The 24,869-nt window shown below is 39.2% G+C and overlaps 1 protein-coding gene across 2 annotated transcripts in view; it reads right to left on the reverse strand.

The window, feature by feature from the left end:
• The window catches only part of R3HCC1L (R3H domain and coiled-coil containing 1 like), a 38,504-nt gene extending 14,018 nt beyond the window's left edge, over positions 1-24,486 (reverse strand). The window contains exon 1 of one of the 2 annotated variants that reach the window (XM_039363970.1): positions 24,425-24,486. The gene's annotated coding sequence lies outside the window, so the exon portion shown is untranslated. The other variant, XM_039363971.1, reaches the window with a different exon arrangement.
• Between the last annotated feature and the right edge of the window lie 383 nt (positions 24,487-24,869).

The following is a 24,869-nucleotide window of genomic DNA, read 5'->3' on the forward strand; positions in this document are numbered from 1 at the left end:
TTGAGATGATAGTACTTTAAAAAAAATTGTTCTGAAATAAGGAAAACACAGAGGCACAACCCAGAGATGGTTCTGCATGATATTGTACACAAAATAGCATCAGTAACTGACATTCCTCTACAGCAGCGGTTCTCAACCTGTGGGTCACGACCCTTTTGGGAGTCCCACGAGCCTTTCACAGGGGTCGCCTAAGGCCATCGGAAAACATATATTTCCGATGGTCTTAGGCAGGGCTTGTCAACTGCCTTCTCTCCCTTCCCCCCTCCGCTCCACCTCACTTGTTTCTGGAAAATATGCTGCTTGGCGGCAGTCTGCACGAACTCTACCAAATGTGTCCTGCAGGGGGCGCATGAAGAGCGCAGGCGTAGAGCAAGGCCCCACCCTCCCCAGAGACTCATTGTACAGCAATCAGATTGACTTCTTCTTGTGCACGCAGGTCAGCGAAGGGGAAGCCATGCAGCACCCAACTCCTGCGCCTGTCAGCTGGCGACCCCCGAACTTGCACTTGTCAGCCGGCAGGTCTGGTGACGGCCGCCAGTCTCCTTTGCCACCCCGCCCGTCCTCGCCTCCTCCTCCGCCTGTTCATGTCGAGCCTGCAGGGGCTTGACAGGGAGAGAGGGAGGGAAGGAGGAAGGAACTCCTCCTCCTCTCCTAAGCTTCAAAGCACAATCGGCTTCCCAAGGGTGCCACAATCCTCACGAAAGCGGGGGAGGGGGGGAGAAGCAAAGGGGGCGAGAAAGCTCGCAGCGGGCTCGAAGGAGCACCTGTCAGCGTTGGTGACAAGAAATTCCCCACAAACCCAGGGAAGGGATGGAGAAAAGGAGCCCCCTTTGGGAGGAAACCGCCACCTTCTTCTCCTTGGCTTTGCGCATTTCTGTTCCTTGGCAGGCAGGCAGGCTGGCAAGCCTCTCCTGGCTGGAACTTCCTTTCCTTCCCTACCTCTCGGTCTCTTCCTCCTTCCCTCCCTCTCCCATTGTCCCTTCCCTTCCTTCCTTCCTTCCTTCCTTCCTTCCTTCCTTCCTTCCTTCCTTCCTTCCTTTCCTTCGCCTCCCTCTTTGTCCCTCCTTCCCTCCCTCTCCCCCTTGTCCCTTCCTTCCTTTCGCCTCCCTCTTTGTCCCTCCTTCCTTCCCTCTTTCCCCTTGTCCCTTCCGTCCTTCCTTCCCTCCCTCTTGTCCCGGATCCAGGCGAGCCTCTACAGCTGATCCGCGCTTCTGCAGCTGTAACTGCTCTCCTTGGCTCCTGCCCAGCAAACTTGCTCGAGCTTTGCTAGAAAACATAACGCTAATTTAGCAGAAGCGTGAATCAGCTGTAGCCCAGCGCTGATCCTGGAGCTTCTGCTAACTTAGCAAGCGGCACGTCTTTCGGTGAAGCTGAGCAAGTGAGCTGGGCGGAGCTCTCCTGTCTCTGCCTGTGCTCAGGCAGGTTTGCCAGCAGCAAAGCCCCCAGCCACGCTGGCAGCCTATCCCCCTCCCCTTGTCCCTTCCTGGGCATGGAGGGGGGGGGGAGGAAGGAAGGGACGAAGAGGGAGGGAAGTAAGGAACAATGAGAGAGGGAAGGAAGGAACAATGGAAGGGAGGAAGGGACAAAGAGGGAAGGAAGGAAGGAAGGAAGGAAGGAAGGAAGGAAGGGAGGGAGGGAGGGACAATGGGAGAGAAGGAGGGAAAGAGGAAGAGACTAAGAAGGAGGTGAAGGAAAGGAAGGAAAGAAGGAAGGAAGGGACAATGGGAGAGAGGGAGGGAAGGAGGAAGAGACTAAGGGAAGGGAAGGAAAGGAAGGAAAGAAAGAAGGAAGGGACAATGGGAGAGGGAGGAAAGGAGGAAGAGACAAAGAAGGAGGTGAAGGAAAGGAAGGAAAGAAGGAAGGAAGGGACAATTGCAGGGAGGGAGGGAAGGAGGAAGAGACTAAGAAGGAGGTGAAGGAAAGAAAGAAGGAAGGGAATCATAAATCATAAGTGTGAAAAATGATCATAATTCGCTTTTTCAGTGCTGTTGTAACTTCTAACAGTCACTAAGCGAATTGTTGTAAGTCGAGGACTACCTATACTTTCCCATTTTTTCCTTTTTTTTTGGTCAAGTTTTTGATACCCCCCCCCCGGCCAGCTGGATGGGGGGGTTGGGGGTCACCACAACATGAGGAACTGTATTAAAGGGTCGCGCCATTGGGAAGGTTGAGAACCACTGCTCTACAAAAAGCTCTACTGCTTAAATACTTTGGCATTTTGATTATTCTTTTGATCAATGAACTACTAGAACAATTCTTATAGGCCTTGCATCAGATTTTGAGGCTATCAGATCTCCTTTGTGGTTTCTTTCTCTGCTGCTAAACATTTTCTGATATTGCCCTCAAGAACGGAGGATAATCATGCCTAAATAAACCACAGCAATTTTGCACTAGGCACAAAAAGAAAGATATAAATCATGCTCATAGATGGAACCTAGTGTAGCTTGTTATTTTTAAAACTGGTATAAGTAAGCTTCAACCTGCTGTCTCCTGCATGTTGGTATCCTAATCCCAGCTGCTTCAAACTCTAATCAAACTCCTCTCAGGGTTTTTATCAGCTTTGCCACTATCCTGTAGGAAATCACAGTGGTGTTTGTCATAAGCTCAGCTATTCTTACAATACCCCAAACTGTATCCAAAACCAGAAGTTTCTGTGTTATACTTAAAATCCACATGAACACTTTTGTTCAAAAAGATTTTGAGAATAAGACAGTTACAGAATAAGTATGTTTTAGGATAGGTGAAGCAGCAAATAAAATAGGTAGGCAATTTTATTCTGCATTGTAATTCTAGTCTCTAGCCTCAAGCTGCTGCAAATATCATTCAGTGTCTCTGCTCTAAAGTGGGAGAAAAAAATATTTTTTAAAAACACCCAGATTTATTAATCTATACTCTGCACAACTGGCAATTTGTTTTTCTCTTTATTTAAAGGATATATGCAAATCTCCAGGATAAAAATCAGTCAAGACTCTCTTCTATTAATTAACAAACTAAATCTTGATCATGTTACTATAAGACCCCCATTTTCTATTTACCCTATCACATTTTATATGTGTTGTATATTAATTGACTGGCCATACTAGTAAATTTGAAGAAAATTGTTTTTATAGATGTATAATTGTATAAATTTTGGAACAATTAATGAAAAGAAGCAGAGCCATCTCTAGAGCAGTGTTTCTCAACCTTGACAATTTTAAGGCATGTGGACTTCAACTCCCAGAATTCCACAGCCAGCATTGCTGGCTGTGGAATTCTGGGAGTTGAAGTCCACATGCCTTAAAATTGTCAAGGTTGAGAAACACTGCTCTAAAGGGATATAAGATAATGTTTTGCTGGGTCAATGAAGGCTGGGGAACTATTTACCAAGTTCTGCATGACACAGAGCACTCACAAAATTCAGGAAGTACAGAGAACCTGCCTTATTATATTTTTTGCTTATGTCCCTGCCCAAGAGATTCAGAGGCAGCCCACAGCTCAATGATACATGTTCTGCATGCAGAAAGTGATAGGGAAGAGTTCTGCTCTTCTGCTCAAAAGGATCACTTCAGTTTCAGTGGACAATACTGGCTGGGTACAACATAAAATGGCCAGGTATAGATTCAACTTCCTGTTTTCCTACTTCTGAAAAGGAAGCAATGAAGATTCCTTACCCAAAGGTGTTTTTAAAATATTGAATCCAGCATTCCTTGGGGAAAATAGGAAACAAGATATGGAAGCGGGATAATATTAGGAATATATAAAGAACTGAAAAAAAAATATAAGTCTTGAGTTGAAGGTGTTTTCTATGGCTCACTTGCTTGTTTTATCTGAAGAACTAGGTTTAGGCTTTCAGTTGCTGTGTGAGTCTAAAAAGAGCACCAGTCTCTGACACGTTCTATCCTTTCTGCCTCTATATGGAAATGAAATGGATACTTACTTAAATCTACTAAGCTTTACAAAGGAAAAAGGATTCAGAGTACTACTTTGTACACTTTCCTCCTCCTCCTCTCTCCCTCCTTCCTCCCCCCCCCCACTCTTCCTCCTCTCCAAATGCCATGGAAGGGATTTTACCGTGCCCTTTTCTCTTTTGCAATTGCATTCCCCTGGATATGTAAGAAGTACAGTATATATATTCTAAACTGACAGGTTCCTAAGGGACAGATTTAAGCCCCTTAAGCAAAAGATCGACAGACTATAAAATGTCACATGTTCCAAAAATATATAGCATATATGGTATTAAATGATGGTTTACACATTAATAAGGCAAGAGCAAAGATACTGTATTGAACATACCACAGGTATATAAAGAGCTCAGGTTTATGCATTTATCTGTATCTCCTAACAACAGTTATTGAGCGAGGCAGGATTTATGGCAGGATGGCGGTATTTACACAATATGCTTTTCTGGTTCAACAATGGGGTAAATGTACTGTCTGAATATTACAGCTCAGAAAGTAGTAGGGCAGGAGAAGATTCATTTTAATCCCCCAAACCCTGAGTTTATTCCGGTTTAAGCAATTCGAGGTGTTGGTTTATCACCTATAAACCCCTATATGACACAGGGCTTGGTTATGTGAACACCATAACCCAGTCAAAATGGGGACGTTTCCTAACCCAACCCAATCAGTCCTCCAAGAAAGAGTTGGCCTCTTTAGAGAATAGTGAAGAATTAATAAAATAAACGAAACCTTGTTTGTTGAACTGCTTGGAAAGACCAATGGATACCAATATTAACTAGGATACAATTACCCTTGAACTCATTTTGTTGACAAAGTTCAGAGTAAATAGGTGGTGGTGGTCTAAGCCTACCTTAGTTCATCCCAGCCATACCAACGTAAAATGACATGATGGCAGATGAAAAAGACCAGGTCCACACATGACGTTCCAATTAAACTAATTTATTACTATTCATGCCTATGCACAAGAATCTACTCAACTAACAATTAGTAACATTTTGGCAGTAGATAAGAGTCACTGGAATTCAAGAGGGGTTTATTTATTTATTTATGAGACTTATATACTGCTTTAAGTGCAAGTACTCTCTAAGTCAGTGGTTCTCAACCTTTCTAATGCCGTGACCCCATAATACAGTTCCCCATGTTGTGGTGACCCCCAAGTGGGTGTGGCCACCAATAAGAGGGAGTAGGACAGCTAGAGAAAAGGGAAAAAAATGGCGGACAGCGTGGTTTGGCGACCCCCGTGAAATGGTCGTTCGACCCCAAATGGAGTCCCGACCCACAGGTTGAGAACCACTGCTCTAAGTGGTGTACACCAGTAAGCAATGTATATATATTTTACATTGCCCCCAACAATCTGGGTCCTCATTTTACCTACCTCAGAAGGATGGAAGGCTAAGTCAACCTTGAGCCGGTGAGATTTGAACCGCTGACCTGCTGAACACAGTCAGCTAAAGTGGCCTGCAGTACTGCACTCTAACTGCTGCGCCACCTCGGCTCTTACTGAACTTAGTCTGTGTGGCTCCATAGCGACTTTAGGCTGATTCCTCTTTTGACTCCACCCCCCAGTTTCTACTATTCCTTCTCTTACATCCGAAGAGGTTCAGAAACATCCACAAATGTTAGAAATGCACTCCTCATAAAGTGTACACCCACACAGACTCTTGTTCATTTGCCAGCTATCTATAAGAGTACCAGTTGGCATTTCCTGTACTGGATCAAACCCATTTTCAAACAAGGAAGAGAACAAAAAACTCTTGATATGCTTTAGCAGAGAATTTAATATAAATGTTTTGAGGATTCCCAAAGTATTGGGAATATAAAGAAAATCTCTTTACATTTCCAATCCAAGAGATTCCAATCTCTTCTTAAAAACTCCCAGTGTACACCCACACTGGGAGCACCCACCAATTCTGGAAGCAAGGCATTCCACTGATTAATTCTCCTAACTATTAGGAAATTTCTCCTTAATTCTAGGTTGGTTCTCTCCTTGATTAGTTTAACCATGGATGAATGGCCAAATTTACATATGCAGCAGATTATGGCAGGCTAGCTTACCACTCTCGGCTCCTCATTTTTAAGTTTAAAAAATTTCTCATGATTCAAAGCCAAGAAAAAGTGCAAGGTATATAATCTCCCTTCATCACAAATCTGTATTTTCCTACCAAGATTGAAACAGATATATTTCCTTATTCTTATTGAATCCCCCTTCAACCTGAAACCTAACCACTATCCTATGGCCCCAGGTACTTTCAGCCCCCTTCTGCGGGGGATATTTATTTTTCATAAGCTTTGGCACAAACAACCAGGCTACTCTCTGCCAGACCCGGGGGCCCCTATAAATATGCATCAGGTCACGTTTATGGAGACAGATGGTTTCAGGGTTTGTCCTGTGGTAAAGGCGAAGGAAGAGTTGGAGAAGGGTGTGGCCTCATGATTAATCACTGCCCACTTGGTTTAGGGTTATTCATCATGGCTCGCTGTCAGGTAAATCACTGGAAAAAACACCTCTCTAGTAATTAATGGGAAGTGACGGATGGACAGCCCCTGGGTCCATTAATCTGGACTATCAGCAGCATACCAACATTATGAATGTCAGGATGTATAAACTGTTTACCAATCAATAGCACCAGAAATTCATCCAAGGTTCTCATTTCCGAAGCTCCTCCGATAGATGAGGCTGCTTTTACCTTTTCCACCCAGCTTCTCTCTTTTCATTTCTCCCCATTCTTGATTTGCAATAAAATCATCATTCAATCCACCCAGGATAACTTAAAGGGTGACATGGGGTCTGGAAGAAAAGGCTCACACCAAAACAACTAAGAAAAGCCTCTCAGCGTCACCTGGGCACACAGATGCCCTCAAAGGGAATAGAAAAAAGGCAACTAGATCAACCACTTGCCTACTAAAACCGCATTGCAATCTACCACAGACAGGTAAATGATTAAATATCTAAGTGGTTAAAAACATGAAGCTGAACTATGTTGTTGGGGAAGAGCTTTATGTCAGAGTGCCATGGTTAGAAAAGAGCATAAATATAGGGCAAAGGGCTCTACTCATGCTCTCCTCTAGAGTCCAGCCAATCTTTTGAAGTAGAAAAGCATCCTCCTAATAAACTGTTTTATTTGAAACTATGAGTAACCATGGCATGTATGGCAAAATTTACTTGAGTCCACAAACTGTTTCATAACCACGATACAGATAGAACGACTGGATTTTTTAAAATTCTCCAATAAACTACTTTAACCAACAGAATGGTCCCCTTCACCTTTATTGATTCAGTGAGAAGGTATCATCAAGACAGCTTCAGCCCAAAGGAGTCATTTTTCAGCTCAAAGTATAATCTATTTCTTTCAGAATAGTCACACCCACTGTGAAGGAGGAATTGTATTCCACAAACTGGGTGCTCTAAATGCACCTCATGGCAACAACACTAATGACAGCAAACAAAAGCTCTGCTCATAATTACTTTTCAAATATCATATGTGTAACAAATATCAAGTAGAGCAACACATCACAAATGTTACAATAAAAAGAGGTTGTAAACTCAGCATTATGGTAAACAGCAGTTGTTTCTGTGAAGGAAACAGAATAATACAGAAGTTAAGTAGGAACTGCAAGGAGTAACACAAGAACAAATAGGATCTCCCAGTGTATCTCTGATGACTCCACAAAAGAGTATCCCCTATACTTTGATAAGTCAGATTACCACTTCCATCATTCATAGTTAGCACAGCTATGGCAGGTAAGGAAGGAGGAGTTATAGTCCAATGCATCTGGGAGGTGCAAGGTTGGGGAAGACTGCAATAAGCAATTTACTAGAAAATTAGCAGGACTGTGAAGATAATTGGACTGATGTTGGGAAAGCTGAAAATATGCCCTTGCCAATGTGTCCGCAAAATGAATACATATGTGAGTCTTCCTGAATATCACATTATTAATTAACTAAAAGTCTTAATATTTTTTCATGGATATAGCCAGAGAGTTCAAATTCTTCTACTCCAACTTTTATCAGCTTTAGATCCTTGCATTTCCCTCGTATATTTTCCAGGGTTATGCAATAACCCTACAGCCCACCAAGCTTTTCTTCAACCTACTTTCCATAAGGAGTAGTCAGAGAATCAGAATAACCCAATGCTCCAGGCATCAAACTCTTTCAATTATCAACCCTTTGAGAAGCTTACCATGGAATATATTCATTCAGTCTTCTCTTACAAATCTCCAGAGAAAATTTTACAATTTCCTTTTTCTACAGAAGCCTCCTTAAAGAACTTTCCATTATGCAACTTACATCTGTTCTTAAACCTATCATTTGTGTCTCTTCTGCAGTTCCAATGAAACCACTTTTTCTCTTTAGATAGAATGGGAATAGGCAACCTTCTGTTGTTTCAGACTATAATGCAGCTCAACCCCAGCTAGTCAGGTTAAGTAAGGAATTCTGGGTGTTGTAATCTAAAAACACATTGAAAAAAACCAAGTCCCCTATCACTGCACATCTTGAATACCACAATTCATTTCAAAGTTAGGTCTGCTGAATTAATGGGTGCCTTCCAGACAAAATTGTAAAACTTTCAGCTATAAGTTGCCTTAATTCCTGAAAATGTATATTTATCCCTGGAAATTCATAGCATATACATTTAAATGATAATAGACTATAAACATACCCTATTCACCTAGTTATACTTACTCATCGGTGAAACAGCTAACAAGGCATTTGTTGTTTGGTTAGCCAAGCTTAGCAACAGAACACAACCAGAATAACCAACAAGTTATTCTTGTTGGCTGTATCTGCTCACAAGAATATGTCATCATATTCACTGCTCAGCCACCCGCACTTATTTTGATGTATAACTGGTTTTATGCAATTTGGCTTCTAAAAATATAATTGTAATTTTTAGAATTGGAAGTTTACTGAGCTTGATTTCAAGCCAATCAGAGTCCAAAAGCATGATGACAACAATAAATTTGGGGATATTTATTATTGTAAAGCTGCTGACATTTGCAGATTTCAGTGCTTCCTTTCAACCACAGTTGCTGAAACAAAGAGGTTCTCAGATTCTGTTCAGTGCCTTTTAGCTCATGATTATATATATATTCCAGTTCTCCCTTTATTCTTTGTTGACAATCTAAATCTTTGTTGGCAATCTAAAATGTGTGTGTGTGTGTGTGTGTGTGTGTGTGTGTGTGTGTGTGTGTGTGTATGAACATCAGGGTCCCTAGGAAATAAATTCAAGTGAAAATAAAGATAATACATACTCTACATCTCTGGTTCTGTGTCAAGATTTTAATTAACTCAGGGACAGTTTCTCTTGCCTAAATTGGAACTTACCAACTGGCAGCCTGAACTAACCAAAAACAAACATTTATTTATTTGTTAGATTTAATTTTACTCTAGGTGGCATATAAACATATTAACATTTTAAACCAAAAAATGAACATATATATTAAAAAAAACCCACCAAGAATATCATTTGACATCATATAATCATTTTGAAGCCTCACAAGGTTGATGAAAAAAAATGACGTTCTGAAAGGCAGACAGAGATGGAACCAGAATTTTTTAATACCCCAGGAACATCGCCAAAATGGTATAATTTTTTTTTAAAAAATGAAAATGTACAAACTTTCAGATGTACTTGTTTCACTGCCAATCTGTCACTCTTAAAATTATTGCATCATCTGATGATTTGTGTGCCATATTTGAGAAGCCCTCTCTACCAGATGATGTTGATTTAATTGACCAGGCATGAAAAGGCCAAGAAGCCAAATGAGTTAATCATTTGGAATAGACTTTCCAGACTAGAGCCTTCCATTTGTGCAGAACTACAGTCTCCAAAGTTCCCAGCTAACATGACCAATCTTTACAGATTGGAAGCTATACTCCAACTTGATTTGTACATATTCTGTGAAGACTTAACTCTCTAGAGAAGGACCCAAAGGCTGGAAAAAATGGAAGGGAAGAGAATAAGATGACCAGCAGCAAGATGGAGGACTCAGTTATGCAGCAATGTGTGCACTGCTAGAAGATCTGAAAGATGAGGTTAGGGATAGATTGTCATGAAGAAAGTCTATACATGTCGCTAAGAATCCTCACACTGACTTGATGGTACATAATCAATCATAATCAATTCCAACCTGAATGCAGGGCACTGGCTTGGAAAAAGTGAGCCCTTAAGGAAAAGAAGTTTCTAGACTCTTGAAGCCACAAGTTCTGTGCTGAGCAAGACTGGATTTGAAAATTATAAGCCTTCCTGAGAACAATTTGTGTGTCCACTGCACCACCCTCCCCTGACAGCTATTCAGCCATTCTTCATCTGTGCCGAGACAATCTTTCCACAATTTGTCATCATGAAGCAGCACAACTTGCACTATGCCACGGTCTGAAAAGCCACAGCCAGTCACACTTTCTATTAAACCTCTCTTGCTGTCAGAATTTGCAGCTGTTTCAACAACCTCTGATTCTCCTTGCCACCCTTAGAAGATCCATGCTGGTGTTCCATGTAAAGTGTGAGCATCACCTATGTGTGAACATCATCTATCAGTGTGCATATATATAACTCAATCATGTTTTGAGACAAATTCCCATGAATAACACAATATTCACATCTTATAGTTTTATTGTTAAGACTATACAGTATTTAAACACTATGAACCCAACTATAAAACATCCAGTCTCTCTTATGCAAGGATTCAAAGACAACCTACCTCACAGAGGTTTACCTGGGTTACATATAAAAATTGTACTGTAGGAGTGAACAGTTGCAGAACAGAAAAAAAAACACCCCACCACTGATGAGACTTTTAATTTTGAAACAAAATGTTCAAGCAAGGAGCAATTAATACTCAAATACTCAATTAAAGAATTTTAAAGTTACAGAGATGAAAAGGATAGACACATTTGATTATAATTACATTAATTAGCTACAGATTCAGAACACACTAAAGTTATTTATGCCATACCATTTTATTCATAGAATTCCCTGTCACAAGATGCAGCATTAGTCACTGGCTTTGAAAAACTAGAACGGCCTTTCCGATATAGCTTCTATGACTAAAGTTCCCATAATTCCTGAACAGTATAGCTGGGCTAACGGCCGTGGTGGCTACAGATAATTTAAAATACACGTCTAAGTGCCACATCAAAAATACCGAGAGTCAAAAATATGAAAAAGGCCATTTAGAAGATACTGGTCAGTTGTTGTAAGCTACAAATAGTGGGAAACGAATGTCTCTCTGAGATTATGTCTGGGAACTGCAAACTACAGACAAGACTAGATGTGCCTTTAGCCTGATCCACTCCTGATATCCTTCAAATGCTTTATTCTGTGATATTTTAAGTCTAACTAGACTCTAACGACTGTGTCAGCCTCTGCAGAGATTTTGGATTTTCTTTTTCAGAACAAGATGCAAAACAAAGAGAACAAGAGGAAGTACAGCTCACAAATTTTATTTCTCAAGATCTTGTATCTCCCTTGTATCCGCAGTCTATTACACACTCCATCAGATGCCTCCCCCACCCGCCACGCCTCGGCACCAATCCATTTCATGCTTAGAGGATTGAATCAGTGTCCCTTGGCGTGTCTCCTTTTCACACTATACTGAACAACAAAACTTCTAACTTGTTCTCTAAGTTCTGTAGTAAGTTCCTTAATCTATACTACAAGGCAAGGCAACTGAAAAACTACACAAGGAATCATCTAACTTTAAAACGAGGCAGGAGGTCAAGCCAAAAACAAAAGTTTGGGACTAGAGATCAGTAGATAACAGCTTCTAGAGCAGAAACCTAATATTTAGCTTATTCCGAGGAACATTTTCAGTGACTTAATAATGCCAAAGTGCCACACAAAGGCTTGATTTCAAGCTTAACTATGTTTTGTGATCACTATCTGTTGGTCCTTCTTCCTCTCTGCATTGTGCAGCAGGCTTTCTTCTTTCTCTGTATGTTTGTATTTCTTAAACATCTGTTAGCTTTTCTTTATTTGCTTTCTCTACAACCCAGCATGTGGTCTTGTTCCCTTGGTAGCATATTTTTCCTGTTACCCTCTTTTTTTTGTTTGTTTCAAAGTTTGTAACTCTTTTTGCAGTTTTCCCTCATAGCCTTGTTTTCTTCCCATCACTCATAACGTTTTCTCCATTTTTTTATGCACCTGAAATAAAGTCTTAGTGCTCCATATTAATTTTCCCCAAGTCCACAGGGTATTCTCTATCCCCTCATTATTCTTTCTTCTCATTCCTTGTCTGAAAGATCCTTCAGTGGATCCATCTCGTCCCACCACCATCCAAAGTATCTCTGCTCCCCTCATCCTGTATAATTCAGTGCTTTACTTTATTCCAGTACCACCTTTCTAGCAATTATACAATTGAGGAACTTTGCACAAGATGTTAAACCCTAAACCTGGCTTAAAAAACCATGACAGCTATATTTACATAATATGCTATGCCATCTCCCAAATTAAACCATATTATGGCTTAATGTGATATCATTCAATAATACGTTAAGATAATAACTAGGTTTAAACAAAACAAATAACTGTAAGAAACTCAGCTCCAATTCAGTCTAACCTAGCATTTTCTGCAAATCTAGAGATGATAACAACTCTTCCACGTGTTTCAGAATCTACAAAGTAAAGCACAACTTAGATATTCTGCATTTTCATCTTCATCTTAAAGCTTTATTGTAGGTGTATCTATAAAAGGATTGGAAAGGACCTTAAGCAAATGAAATCTGGAATCCATCAGTTAGTCACAAATGGTCAAAAAGAAGATTGTAATCAGTTCTCAGATCCAGATGTTGCTCTGCCTGATTCAAGAAAAAGTGCAATACAGGGAGCCCACTGAGAAACAAGACCCAGAATAATTGTAATGCTAGGATGGTGCAAGGTGGGAGGGGAAAATATCCCCAAATTGTGCTAAAAGAACCAATCCATCAAAATGCAACTTGTCTTTTTTTTAACTATAACTGCAATCGGGCTCTTCATATAGACAACTTCAGAATATATTCCTGTTGGAGCTCTAATTTTGACAGCCATGTCAAATGAACTATGTTCACAGAGAACAGCTTCAACAATTAGCTATGGGTGAAGAGTCCATCCCTTTAAGGAAAACAGAGTCAAGTGAGATGTCAGAGCATGAACTCTAAAAGTTTGTGCCCTAAGAGCACAAAACCCTTCTCCAATAACTGCACAAACACAGCTGCTAGTAGTAAAGGCTGTAGTGGCACCCATGAGCTTCTAGCAGCTGGTACGGTATTGCTTCCTGGCAGCAAACTGTATTTTTAGCTTTTGAGGTTTCCGATTCCACTCAATCCATAACTCCATCAATAGCGTATTTACCTTAGAGCCTCGATCTTAGGAGGGAAACAACAACCCGTTTGGCTTGACAAAAGGACTAGAACTTTGCCCCACAGTACTGCAGAGGTGAGGCATATGCCAACTTTATTCCTGGCCTTAGGGATTCAGCTTCCACCCTCCCTGGGGTTAGCAGTGACCAAAACCCATCTCTCCTTCCACCTGCCTCCACTCATTTTGCACAAAGGGAACAGCTCTCAATTGGTGCTTAGGGAGCAGCAAAGTGCCCTTGCATGACAGCACCATGTGTCATTTAGCACTCATACATACGCAATGTCCCTCTTTATGGCTTACTGTAGAACTGAAACTTCTTATAAAATAATAATATTAATAACAAGAGAGAGGTGCAAGGAGACTCCAAACAACTTGAATTAGAAACCCCTTTGGAATGGTCTACTCATTTAGTCTCCAGGCACATGAAAAGAGTGCCTCTCCCTCTCTGCAGAGCATCAACAGAAGACCTTGCCAACAGAGATCCAGAGTCCATCTGCACTTTTTTCCTCTTAAGACACTAAACTGGTACAATAGGACTGGGACTGCACCTCTCCCAAATGTCTCTGCTGTTCTCAATAACATATATAGCTCAAACTAGTAAGTCCTATAGCCTTTTCCCCAGAGACAGATACATAATCCCTCATCTCCTGAAAATTAAGGACTGTTCTCCAAACAGCTATGCATCCGAAGTTGGGACAATGAGTCAAGAGTAAGCATCTTATTATAATTAGAGCCTGCAGTTTAATCCTATTTGACCTCCCAGGGACCTTAGGTGTGGGGTGAGGGCATGCCTAGAAGTTTTAGGAGTGGGCAGCAGCATGTTCAATTATTTGAGATGAGATCTGTGAGTAGTTAAGAGGCAAAAAAGGCATCTTTTCACTCCTAAATCATCCCAAACAGTAAAATATGTTACAGTTTAGGAGGTAGGGGTATGGTTTTAACCCTGAGATCTAAAAAGAAGGCCAATTATATGCTGTTATACTGGTACATGCATGGACAAAACTCCTGGTGCTAAGAAAAGAAAAGAAAAGACTTTCATCTTCATCCTGACAATATAAACAATTTAGTAACTTATCACTTTCTCTGATATTACCATAATCTCATCTTGTCTATAAACAAATCTTTACAGCCTCACCATCCAATCCTGGTCAACGAAAATCCAATTAGAATTACCAGAAACAACAACATATATATTTTAACCTTGATCTAATAAACCAACTTTATATTCCTTTCCTTTGCCATTAACACCCCAGAACTTGATTTCTTTTTATTTACTATCTCTTCTCAGAAGCTGTTTCAGCTTTAGCACATCTCTTTTGTAAATCCAAAAGAAGAAATTGCGCTTTAAGCATGTTTGTAACATTTGTCATAAGCCAGTAAATAGTACTGAATCCAGCCAGCTGGAAAGCAAGAGATCCCTATCCCATCCTTGCCCTAATCCTCCTTCATCTTTTAGAACCATAGAAATTCACATCTCTTTGACCAATGACCCCTTCTCCAGCTCTGTAACTACAGGGTATCTAGTTCTACAGCCCCTTCTTGAAAATAAAAAACCCTTTCACGCAACATTTTTCTCTCTAATGGAATACAAAGACCTACACAAAGAGCAAGGAATCAACCACACTTCACAAGGAAATTCCAAACGTGCAAAGATAACACTTAAAAAAAAAATCAAACCTTTCATTTTTTTTTCCATTTCAGTTTCCTTGGAATGAGCACAGCTACTAACACCACTTCAATACCAATAGGAAGCTTAGAGTCAGTGCTATTCTTTTAAACTTGCACAAAACAGACAAGGCAACAAAGAAAAAAAGTGAATTAATGTCTGACCAAAGGACTAAGGGAATTAGGCAGGATTGTGTAGATATATCAAGAGCAGAAACCCTGCTAGACAGTACATCAATAAAAAACAAAAGAGATGAAATTAACAAGGAGTCCAATAGGAATAAGATTATTTAAATCTGTATTGAAAACTGGGGTGTGTGTGTGGGGGGGGAAATGAGAGGAATGGCCTTCAGAAAATTACAGCCATATAGGTACAGTATATACTACTAAAACTAGACACTTACAACAATAAGCATTCCAAAGTAAACTAGGCAAGTTTAACTAATTAATATATTGATTCTGAATAATTAATATATGGTTCAAATACATTGGTGAGGAAGGCTTAGCAAAGGGTAGGTTTGGTTGCTTTTGTGACAGTTTGTCCACAACTGTGGTCTGATTTCTAGCATTTGTAGCTATGCAAGTTGGAAAGTTTCCCTACTAAACATAAAACTGTTATAAAGAAAAATTCACATCAGGGAAAGTGAACATAAGACTGTTAGGATGCATTCATCTAGACGGTGATGGAATCATCTATGATCAGGATTTAAAAAGCATAAGCCTTTATCAAAAACTGCCATCAAATGATGCTGGGGAGAAAAGCAGCATTAACATTCAATGCAACTGATCTTTGGGCTTAGTTTCTCAAATTTTAATTTCCAAATGCCTGGCAATTACATTTGCAGATAATACTAAATTTGCATGAAGAACTGAGAGAACAAGAAAATAATTCAAAGAAAGCGAGTGAAGATAGAAAAAAAATACAGTTCAGGCAAGCAAGACATAGCTTCTGGAGACAGGAAATGCAGACACTGAACAGGGACAGAAACCTGGAAAGGATGAGAGCAAAGTAGAGATGAGCTGACAATGATAAAAGAGCTGCTACTATTTCAGTCTGTAGAAATATCACTCCCCAAAGGAAGGGGGAATGGCAGATCGGACGCATCCAAGATCAGGAAGATCAGTTGCCCAAAGCACCCTGGCTGGAGCTGAGAAAGAATGACACGACACTGGAGTAAAATAAGTAGAAGCAAAAAGAAACAGCATGATCTCCCCCAAACAACTGTTCCTCTAGGTCAGTGGTGGCAAACCTATGGCACGGGTGCCAGAGGCGGCACTCAGAGCTCCGGTCCTAGGCCTTCAGCTGGGTTTTATAAAACCTTTTCGCTTTAGGCCTCCACCGCCGTGTACAAAAAAAAAATGTTCAATTAATCAACTTCTCGCTGGACAAAAAAAAAAGGTCTTGCAAAGTTGGAATTGATTGATTGAACTTTTTAGTTCCACCCGTCTGCTGTTACCACCGCAGCCACACCCACCCAATGGGCCACATCCACCCAATGGGCCACACCCACCCAGCACCCGACGATGCATACGTGGGTTTTAGGTTGCAGTTTGGGCACTTGGTCTCTAAAAGGTTTGCCATCACTGCTCTAGGAAATAATAAACAATACTCTCTGATCGCCATTCCTTCAATTCAATCCAGAGTGGAATCCCACAATCTAGAAGAAACAAAAGAGAAATTTCCTACCAGTGAGAGCAACTAACCAATGGAACAACTTGCCTTCAGAAGTTGTGGGTACTCCATCACTGGAGGATTTCAAAAAAGAGACTAGACAATCATTTATCCGAAATGGTATAGGGACTCCTGCTCAAGCAGGGGGTTGGATTAGAAGACCTCCAAGGTCCCTTCCAACTCTATTATTCTATGTTTAATCAAAGATCTTCCTCCAGCGCACCAGGAAGAAACCTTGTAGACCAGTGTTTCTCAACCTGGACCAGTTTCTGAGGTGTGGACTTCAACTCCCAGAATTCCCCAGCCACTCTTGCTTGCAAGGCTGGCTGGCGAATTCTGGGAGTTGAAGTCCACACCTCAGAAACCAGTCCAGGTTGAGAAACACTGTTGTAGACAGATCTATATAAATTTCTCAAAACCACAAGCCTAAACTGATCACATTAGGCCTTAAACTGGGCAAACAATACAATCAGCAGAAGAGCTTGTGGGAAAAATAGCAAGCTTTAGAATAAGAGGTAGAATAACTGCATAGCTGTCCTCTCTTCAGTATTAACACTCATAAAAATAATTTATATCCATAAAATGAAAAGAAAGTACTCTTTGCTTTCAATATATCAAATCTTGGCAGCACATCCTTAGAAAACAAATACTTTAAACTTTTCTCAATTATTGGCATTCAAAGAATTCTCTTTATACAAATGTAGCAGAAAACTGAAAATACAGATTTCTTAACTTCTGCCGCTTCACATTCTCCAAAATCTCCCTGCTCTGATATCTTTCTCTAATCATGTGATTTCCCCTACTGAAGACAGAATGGCTGTTTGCATAACCAATGCATGTGGATGCATATGAGGTGACCTATAATTACACAGCTCAGTCAAGTGGCAAGGACAGGATTAATTTTAATCCCAAACCAACTGTCCCTTAGGCAACCTTGCCACCAATATGATGACAAAGTGGTTCCACAAAAAAGGCTTCTCTAGGAAATCTGACTCTATATACTTTTTTACATTTCAAATCTTCCCTCCATAATTCCATGTAGGATAGAAAACGACAAGAAAGGGGTAGGACTAGATAAGCCCCCTTCCCCAGAAGTCCTTGCTGTAGTACTGTCACAAATCTGGATTTTGCAGATTATTTTTCTCCTCTTCAGAGAAGAAAAGTTAACCAGAAAATATCATCCTCCATCTTCCTCTGCAATAGCTAGAAATGGCTTAAAATATGGTTACTATTTGGTTGACGGGCCACCTGGAACATATGCAGTGAGATGGGTAGCAAACAAATTTAATAAATAAAATAACAATAAAGATGCTGTTGGTATAAAAGGAGCAGAATAATTTTCAGGTATAGCTATCCTATTGCTCCTAATCCTGCCCCAAATCCCCTATGTCAGTGGTTCTCAACCTGTGGGTCGGGACCCCATTTGGGGTCGAACGACCATTTCATGGGGGTCGCCAAACCATGCTGTCCACCATTTTGTTCCCTTTTCCCTAGCTGTCCTACTCCCTCTTATTGGTGGCCACACACACTTGGGGGTCACCACAACATGGGGAACTGTATTATGGGGTCACGGCATTAGAAAGGTTGAGAACCACTGCCCTATGTTCTTGCTCCAAAGTGAACATCACACTATTGGTCACTAGTAGCAATATCCGCATAGGCAAGGAAACTGAAACACCATGATAAAGAATAGCAGTTATGGCATTTTCTGGCAGGAGATAGTGAAAAACAGTGCCGGGAGGCTGGAAATGAAGGGATATATGTTTAATGAGGCATCAAGTTCCCGGGACCACAAGTTTGCCAAGAGAGGAAGGAGATGCTACACAGCACTAGCAAGGGACATCATATAACTTTCCTCCTGCACGGATTCTGATAAATAGAATCTTTTTGTAAACAATAAAGTCCCAGCAGTTACTGTGGTTCATCCATTGTACCCAGAAGACTACAGCTGCTGCTCACATAAATTTTTCCAGACCCATATGCAGAAGTAAAGGACTTACTGGATGGTAGGCACTAGTGATCCTTCCCAAATGCAGCATCATCTCCCAGATTCTGAGGACAGCAATAAAGCATTGCTGGAATTCAAAGAAAGCTCTCTACATCCTGCCAAACAGTCACAATTTATTTTGTCCTACAAATAATGTTCTATTAGATAGGTTTTGCTTGTCATTTTTACAAAAGAAAAATGTCATTTTTACCGAATGCTGTATTTAATCGTTTTGTTATAATTGTTCTGGGCCACACCACATGATCAAGCATTAGAGAGATGAGAATATAAATTATTTTTACATAATCTGTGATAATAGTTTGATACTGCCCCAAACAAATTAGGGTCTTAAACTAGGACAGGGATTAACAATCTGGGACCATGTGATTTCCCCCCCCCGCTGAAATTTTTCAGTAACATATCATTTGCACCAGTTATGTAAAAGGCACATTACAGCATCCAATTTGCGGGTATTAAGAACTATCAATTTGGCTCCAAAATATTCTTAAGCACAGACTTCACCTGTATATTTTTGCCTGTAATCAGGGCTGGTGTGTCCACTGGTAAAGTCAATTCTGTTCACAAGCAGAGCCAAGACAATTTCACTGCCAGTGCCCATTGTGCAATCCCTTTCTGTTCAGGATTTTAGCAACGACTAGGACAAGGGTAGGCAACCTTGGCTCTTTTATGACTCGGGGACTTCATGCTGGCTCAGGAATTCTGGGAGTTGAAGTCCACGAGTCATAAAAGAGCCAAGGTTGCCTACCTTTGGACTAGGAGAACATTCAGCTTCACTTTTTATTGCTCCCTTTCTTAGGTTGTCAGTATCTGCCGAAGTAATTTCTTAATACAATTGCTTCTGAATATTTATGCAGCTACCTAAGATATCACTATTTTATTCATTCTGTGTGTATCACTTTGGAAGGATTTAATCCTACAATGCAATTTATAAATAGCTTAATTAATTCATGTAATCTTATACTAAACATTTTGTATCCCTTTTCTCTGACAGTCACATAGGGATGGCTTGTAACCTATGAGAAAGTTTCCCTTCTTGTAATGGAATAACAATTCATATTTAGAACTGTTTTACAAATGTTAGGAAGAAAGAAAAAGGAAAGTATGCAGCTTTCCAAATTACTATATTACTAGATTGTCTCAACCCTTTTCCCATTAGAACACGTGAGAAGAATAATTTGTAAAATAGCATAAGGATTTTCAACACTAGTTCATTACATCTAATATATTACAAGAACAGGTCATAGATATTTCTATTTTCACATCCAACACAAAATGGAACACATGAGGTTGTGGAAATAGCACACCCAGCAAAGACTACTAAAATGTGAAGAGAGAATCTTATTTATCTTTCTTATAGAAAATGCTCCCTTGGCAAGTTGGCTGTGGTGAGTTGTCCTGCAGCAAGGTGGCCGTGGTGAATTGGCTGTGGCGAGTTAGTAATAGTAGTAAAGTTGGAAGGGACCTTGGAGGTCATCTAGTCCAACCCCCTGCTCTAGTCCAACCCCCTGTTGTCCCATTCCCTTCAAAGATTGAGCCTATATTTGCACCTATCAATGCATTATTGTAAATTATCTAAGTTTCTTTAGTATCAATCCATTAAACAACACAACTAAAGGATGAACAGTCACTTTTGATCCTTTCATCATAACTACAAAATGGCTTTTCACTGGGGAGATTATTTCAATGGTATCAAACTAGTAGTGGACTACTAGATGCAAGACAGGTAATTTTACCTGTTAACAGGGTATGGTTATATTAAAAATATGTACTATTTATATAATAGGAAATAGAACAAGTGGGATAATATTTAATCCTAACAATAAATGCAAGCTAGTAGCAGTTCTTGAAGGAAATGCAAAGAATAGGAGCAGCGAATTAAGGATTTATCAGTTCAAAGGCTACAAAACAAATTGACAATGGAAACAAATCTCCATACAGAAAACAGTCAAACAGAGGAATAACCTCAATAGATCAGAGCAATGGTAAGAACTGTAAAAAATGTACTGTTTGCTGGAACTCAGTTCAAACTCTTATAGCTGAAAGAAACACTGAAGAATGGAAGACAGGATGGTGGAACTTACAAGGCAATTGTGTCCTGTAAAAAGCCAAACAGAAGAATCAGCACAATAAGTAACTGAAACATATGTAATGATAACTGGACCTATCAATTGCCTTGATTAAGAATCAGGAAGTTTGAAGAGCTACCAGGTCTATTTTTTTTCCTGATAATACACATGGGAACAAATAATACTACAAAGAATGGCTTTAAAAACTTTGGAACAAAACTCAAGGTTCTGGAAGATCAGGTGGTATTCTCAACTATTTTTCTAGTTCATGGGAAAAAAATAAAAAGGGAAAGAAATAAACTGCAATTCAATAAATGGCTACCCAAATTGGGTCAATGAGAGAGATTTGATTTCCAGGATGATGGTCTCAGTAATCTAGATGATGGACCACTGTTATGAGACAAGTTTTGTATTTCCAAAGAGTTTTTGACCAAACCATGGTTTTAACTGAATCCTACGGCAGACAGAAATAAAAGAATTGGAAAAATGCACTATAGAAAGTGGAAGTGTTTCTGCAATGGAGCCTCTTAAACCATTCAAATAAAAGTCAGCAAAATCACTGGTTCATAAAGTTCATGACCTTCATTGACTATACACTAGTACTCAAAATATAAGACATAAGCAAGATGAGTATGAATTCTTGTTGCAGAAATCTAATGTGTTTTATTAATTTTAATGGAGACTGATGGGATGACTCCCAACTGAAAAAGAACAGTAAAGAAAACAATTTATTCAAAAGAAAAAGAAACTGTAGAAAGGGGAGGAGTTCCAGTATCTGTTAAAAATATCGACTCCTGCTCAGAAATCTAAAGAAATCAACTTAACAATGTTGCAGAGAACATCTAAGTTAAAATATCTGGTGGAAGAAATAACAGCATTATTGTTGATGTCTGCCATGGGTCAGCCAACCAGTAAGGTGCAGGTGATTTTTGTGAATTCTTGCTGCTTCTTGCTGCAGCTTCTTTGAAGCAGCAAGAATTCACAAAAATCCAGCAAACTACAGACCAGCTACTCTGACATTGATACTAGGAATGTTCTAAGACAGATCCTAAAGAGATTGCTTCCAAAGTTCTAACAGATCAATGGAATATTACAGAGCTTTCCAGACTAATTTTATTTCATTTTTGAATGGGTAAGTTCCTTAACAGATTGTAGGATGTGTTATATTTGATTAACAAAGTACTCAAGTGTGGGCTGGATAGCATCACAATTAAATGGGAGCATAGCTGTTTCAAAAATCATACTCAAAAGGGTGTTCATCAAACTGAAGAGAGGTATCAAATGCAACGTCATACTTATCAATCCTGGGCTTTATACTCTTTAATATTTTTATTAAGGACATGAATGAAGAGATACAAGGAATATTTAAAGAATGGGTGAGATTGCTAATTCCCCAGAAAACAGAAATAAAACTGAAATTGAGCTTAGTAGGTTAGAGAAATTAGCTGAAATTAACTGAATAAAATTTAAGAGATGAGCAAATTTTTTTCATTTAAAAAATAAAAAGTGATATGGGGAACTTAGTATATTTGTGAAAAAAATGAAAGAGTAATTGATTGCAAAAGGTATATAAGTAATCAGTGTGATAAGAGTACAAAATGTTAAGTGAAATTTTAGAATGCGTTATGAATTCTCCAAGTTATGGAAAGTAACAGTACTTTACTGGTCAGACCCCACTATGAAGTACTGTGTCTAATTCTGAGCAATGATCTTTGACACAGAGAAAATCAGAGAAACTGAATTAGGTTCACCGAATGTCAGTGAAGATCGTCAGGGTAATAGAAATTAATTTATATACAAGATATTGAATGAGTGGGATACATTTAGTCTCTGGAAAAAGTTAAGAAAATATGGAAGTACCTGAATTTAGGGTGCAGAACCCAGAATAATGCATTTAAGTTACAGAAAGGAAGTTTTTGACAATGTTAGAAAATACTTCTTTATAGTAAATGCAGTTTGATGCTGGAATCAGTTATCTGGAGAGGTGAACGGCTTCCTGTCACTGAATGTATTCAAATGGAGAATAGATAACCATCTGTCTTGAAAGTTTTACCTAGAATATCTGCATAGAGTACAGTTAGGTTCTATAATACTATTTTCTATTGCCAACATTGCAAAAAAAATCTCATTTTTAATAAATTTTACACTGTTAGTTATTGGATCTTCTATATTAAGAAAAAAGTGTAATGTAAATTTCTTAATCTGCATTTTAATATTACATGTTCTTTCACAGCTTTTGAACTTATCAAAAACTCAATAGCACTTGAATATCTGTAATCAATGAAAAGAAATGGAAGTTTTAAGCATCTTAGGCTTCTCATATTATTAGTGTTTTATTTGAGTTTGAACTGCATATCTTTATTTTTATGTATACATTAAAGTATGTCACCAAGCCTTCAAACCATGAAAAGTTAAAAGTTCATCAAATTTTAGAAGTTTTATACTTGAACTTTTATTAAGTTTTATCCTTATGAATTTTTCATAAGAAAAATTACCCAGTTTTTCTGTAGTTTTTGTATAGATTGGTATTTGCAAGGCTCTTCTGGCAACCAAAAGCACTAGAATGTAGCATAGTATACTAACATTGTGCATTAATGCTCTGAAAGCTTCCTAGAGAGAAACGTTTACAAGTGGTATAGTGATATTAAATAATAAAAATAACAATATTTATAATTGTAACAGTGAAGAGTTAATTTCGGCCAAATAATAGCCTTGAAATGAGATCAGAATGTCAGGATTCATCCCTTAAAAATTGAAACACTAAAAAAAAGAGATTTATTTAAGAGCCCTTTGTCTTTCAACATTTTCCTTCAAACATACTTTTTTTACTGCTTCATGCAGGCTGACAAGCCATGCAACATTTCTGAAGTGGAAAGCAGACTTCCTCACAGGATCAAACCATAATACTTTTTCAATTAACTTACATATAATTATAGTTTTAGTTTTGTTACTGAAAGAGGGAAGGAAGATAATTTGTTGACTGATTTAAAAAATGAATCAAAGTAATGTAAAATTTATGCATAATGAGGTTCAACCAGGTACCCTTAAACAAGCATTTCTCAATCCTATATTATTATTCTTGAAGCTTGTCATAAAAATATGTAACAAAAATATTTAAGACTACCCTGTAAAACAATATTGGCATTAGAGAACTGTACCCTGTACTGTTAGTGATGATGCAGGAATTATCCAATTTCCTGCATTTTTCAAAATAAGTGTTTAAGAGGTTTGCAGGAAAAGGATGTTCCCAAAGTTAGGGAAAAATAACACAAGTGTTAAGGATACCAAATATTTTAATTGCACAGTGTGCTGCATGTTTTCCCAAATACATCTTCACCACGAATATACTTTAGATTGAATTATAGAGCAGGGTCGTGCGAAGTTCGAAAAAATTGAGGCAGATTTATGACATGATTATACAGCGTAATCTGATAATGAACTTTAATTTTCTATATTAGACAATAATATAACGTCTTTCTTTCCGAAAATCAATTGCTGCCCACCTGTTGTTGAACGTGAACTACTGTACCGGTACTATCGCCAGCCCAAGAAAAGCAATCAGAGCTGGTGGGGAGCACCAACTATCACTTCGTGGGTATGGGGAGCAAGAGAAAAGGAAAAGAACGGCATTAAGGACCTCGTACATCACCCAGAAAACAAGGGGACGAGGATGGAAAGCAAAGGAAGAGAGACATCTGCAAAGCCCAACACGGGAAGGGGAGAAAAGAAACAGTTACCCGGTACGAACAGGATCACTTCACCATAGCTGCTTCCGCCTTCACTAGTTCCGTCCGACCCTATCCTGTTTAATGCGTTCTCTCCGCAAGGGCCGCTGGGAAATGTAGTATCGTGAGTCACCCTCTTAATTTTGCTGCAGGACTTCAAATACCTTTTTCCGATCTAGTTGTCCTAAGAAAAGTCATAATTAAGCGCCTGAAGGAATTCTTCTTTTGGATTCGCATAGTCTGTAATGTTCTTCCGGTGAATATGGGACGTAATCTAACCTTTTGAAGAAAAGCGCCATGCGAGTCCTTAAAATTTACAGGCTGCTTTTCTCCTGAATCTTACCAACGTTATGCACTTAGTGATAATAGAATAGAATAGAATAGAATAGAATAGAATAGAATAGAATAGAATAGAATAGAATAGAACCTTGGAGGTCTTCAAGACCAGTCCCCTGCT

This window comes from Crotalus tigris, unplaced genomic scaffold (assembly GCF_016545835.1).
Source record: "Crotalus tigris isolate CLP2741 ecotype Arizona unplaced genomic scaffold, ASM1654583v1 scf7180000019640.300790, whole genome shotgun sequence".
Taxonomy (NCBI): domain Eukaryota; kingdom Metazoa; phylum Chordata; class Lepidosauria; order Squamata; family Viperidae; genus Crotalus; species Crotalus tigris.